The following is a 3829-nucleotide window of genomic DNA, read 5'->3' as shown; positions in this document are numbered from 1 at the left end:
TTGTTCTTTCCAAAACAACTATTAGCGTAGAAGCAATTTACATAGATATTATTTTCTTGGCAGACTTTCTTGACTGTCTTTCTGTCTGGGACACTTGCCTACCGACTTGGTGGCTCTCAAGTGGCTTGCTATCGCATTGTAATTATGCTTATCCTCCTCTTTTGGGGTGAATCCCCCACCCCGCCATCCTTTCCAGCTCTATTTACCCCTTCTTTATAATCTTTATAGATCCCAAGCCAGTTGTCATGGAAACAAGGAGTACGCCAGGCACATGCCCACCCCCCCTCCCCTGAATACAATTCATTTGTAGTCTGATTCAAGCCTCTTTATTTATTTTTTTGGGAAGGGGAGGGAGGAGCAGTATTAACAGGGGTGTCTGGTAATTGTGCTAAAAGGAAATGGAGAGCTGGATGGAGTAAAATTAGAACTTTTTATTCATGCATTGAAATTATGAGGCCCGAGCGCAGAGATGAGCAATGATTGGTCGGTTTAATGCGGAAAGGAGAGAAAGAGGATTAAGAAGGCGAATGAGAGGATTTCAGCCTTCCTGTACCTTTCTCCCAATTTTCCTTTTGGAATTGGCAAGCACACAGACGTGTGACGGCGTGTAAAATGAAAGCGGAATGGCGTGCTTTCATCAGTCTAAATGTACAGTCGCTTTTCATCTTTCATCCATCCACTTTCCGAGATGCATATCCTCACAAGGGTCGCGAGAGGCAGGGTTACACCCTGAACTGGTTGCCAACCAATCGCTGGGAAACCGGAGTGCCCGGAGAAAACACAACCAGGCACGGGGAGAACATGCAAAAACCCACATAGACGGGGTTGGGATTTGCATCCCGGTCTGCAGAACTACACAGAGCTTTGCATCCACTCGCTTAAGGAGGGGTCACCATTTTTCGGTCTTTTCACAATCTACAGCTGCGCCACCATGCCGCCAGCTTTGCAGCCATCTCACCAAAAATATTTAAATATGTTTTGCTGTACACAATTTGCATCAGAATACATAAGAAGAACAAAAAAAAAAAAAAAAAAGGATGCGATGGGCCACTGTGAGTGCGATCCTCATATTTGTTCAAATTTTAAATTTCTGTTGTTATCCTTTGAAATGTCCTTCCACGTTCTGTCCAATGATGTGAAGTATTTTTCACCTCTCGCCTATCCATCAACCAGAACAGCACAGCACACATTATCCTCTCTCATTAAACACGAGGTGAGAGCTCTTCAGCCGCAACGGAGGGCTTGATTACGAAGGTTTCCAGAGCACGGAACGAGTATGTGGGTGAAAGAAGGAGAAAAGAAGAACAAGGAGAAATGAGGAGAGCAACGAGAAGAGATGACGAGCGCGAGCGCCAGGTGACAGCCGCACAGAGGCAGCCGGCTGAAAAGAGCCCAACGCTCGGGCCAATTAATTCCTTCCACGTTTTTTTTTTTTTTTTTGAGACAAAGGCCGCTGCACTTGACCCCCCGCCGAGCAGAAAGGAGAGAGTGATGGGTGAAAGCGCCGTGAAGGAAGAGCAGGTGACAAATGGAAAAGTGCTGCGAGGATCGAGAGGCTACGAGAGAGAATGATGAGAGAATGAAACAAATAGACACCCGGAGTAAAGATGGGGGTGGCTGCTTGGCAGAAATAGGTCGAGGCAGGAGAAGGTGGGGACACCGCAGCACAGCAGTGATATCAAAATCATCAAAACAAAAATATAATAAGAGAGTTAATCGATATGTCTACAATTGTTGTTGTTTTCTAACTGTTCCCGGTGCATTTATTTATTTTGTATTATACCACCGAAAGGTTTGATGGCACTTATAGTTAGTTGTTTTTATAACTTTTTTCAGCCGATTTATTGTGAAATACTAAATAAATGGACTGACCCTCCAATTGGCTTGAGCAGAAAATGTATTACATCTGCATAAAACACCAGTAACAGCAATTGATTTATTTGCAGTCAGAGTGACTGGGAACCATCCTGGGCGGGCAAAGTAGCTGGCCTAGAATCGTGCGACGCTGAACGGGATGAGCAGAAGTTGATTCAAGAATTAGTGCATTTTCATACAATGTGGCAATAAAATTTTTAGACCTTCCCAAATTATAATGGCAGCACCCGTATGTCAGTCATCCACGACTAAGCAGAAGATTCTCCATTTGTTCACATTTCAGCTTTAGCAAAGATCTCTCTGAGTGCAGTTCTAGTTTTAAAAAGAACAAAAGACTGACAAAAGTACTGTATATGTACATAGATACTGTAGATTCTGTCGATCCGGTACTTTGATGGACTTTTATTATCTTTGGCTATTTGCAATAATCAGAAAGACGACGAGTCAGCTGCCGCTGTATTACTCCATTTTCATCTGCGACAGGACAACAAATTATTGATTGAACTTGATTTTTGATTACAAATGATGACGCTATACAGCATGATAGCTGCTTGCATAATGTGGCATTTGGTTAACTCAAGCTAGCCTGACATCAATATGTACCGTAGCCTCTTGTTGCTGGATATTTATTACGAGATGAACTATATTTACTTCTTAAATTAATCTGCATAATAAGACAGAACTGGCAAGTGGATTTTATGTTCTTGCCAATTTGCACTCTCGTGATTGTGAAAAGGTATAAAAATGGTGGATGCAAAGCGCGAGAGAGAGAGAGAGAGAGAGAGAGAGAGAGACAGACAGACAGCGTTTGAGGATCCGGGTTCAAACCTGGTAACACCTGTGTGGACTTTGCATGTTCTCTCCATGCCTGCGTGGCTTTTCTCCAGGCATTCCGGTTTCCTCCCACATCCCAAAAAACATGCATTCATTGGAAAATCCAAACTGCCCGTCGGTGTGATTGTGAGTGCGACTGTTGTCTATCTCCTTGTGCTCTGTGATTGGCTGGCAAACAGTTTAGGGTTTTCCCCGTCTCCTGCCCAATGACACCTGGGATAGGCCCCAGCATGCTGACCATTGTGAGGATAAGTGGCTCAGAAAATGAATGTGTGTGTGTCTATACATATAGTTTAGTTAGCTCGTAAGAGGCTTGCAAATAATATTGAGTTTCAATATTTACACTTTGAAAGACAGTCAACTCAACATGTCGTATTATACCTGGATTACAAAGATTGCCATGTAATTATCACGTTGAACAACCTAACAATCACACCACACACAATTCAATCAGAGAAAGAAAATCCCAAGCTTATTTGACCAGGATGCTCCCTGATAGAACAGACCGAGCATGCATTGCTCAAGAGTATAAAATGCATGTTTTCTGACCTGGCAGCAAGAGATGACAGCATTAACCTGAGCTGAGATCTTCAGGTGAGTCTATTATGTGGCTTTACTTAATTCAACATGTAAATAAAAGAGTTATTTGCAGAAAAAGTGAAGCACTGGGACACAAGCGCAGGATAATATTTCCATTTTTTTTAATTCGGAAGTTAGGAAATATACATTGACGTTGTTGGAATTAACAGGCTATAGACGGAACACTGTAAATGGATACACATAAATAACTTGTCGATCCATTTCCATAGGATGATCACATTCGCCGTGGCTCCTCACCTTGTTGGCTAATCCAGAAGAGGCAAGCACTTTAAAGGGTAGGTGTCTTTTGTCCCCTCGTCTTTCTCTTTGGTGACTGATCTAATTGCCTACTGGCAAATTGGGCAGCAACAAATGAACTCCGCACTTGTGTGTCTTGAACTTGTCTCTGGTGGGTTCCCCATTTTTCATTCCGGGCTTTCAGCTGTCCAACTGCTTTCTGCCATGTTTTGTCCAATCTTCTGGGCTCTGATGTAACGCTAACCTTGAGGCGAGTTCTTCTTTCCGGAGCAGCTTTCCTATT

Source organism: Syngnathoides biaculeatus, chromosome 5 (genome assembly GCF_019802595.1).
Source record: "Syngnathoides biaculeatus isolate LvHL_M chromosome 5, ASM1980259v1, whole genome shotgun sequence".
NCBI lineage: Eukaryota > Metazoa > Chordata > Actinopteri > Syngnathiformes > Syngnathidae > Syngnathoides > Syngnathoides biaculeatus.
The sequence above is the reverse complement of the archived record's forward strand: the minus strand, read 5'-3'. Positions refer to the sequence as shown.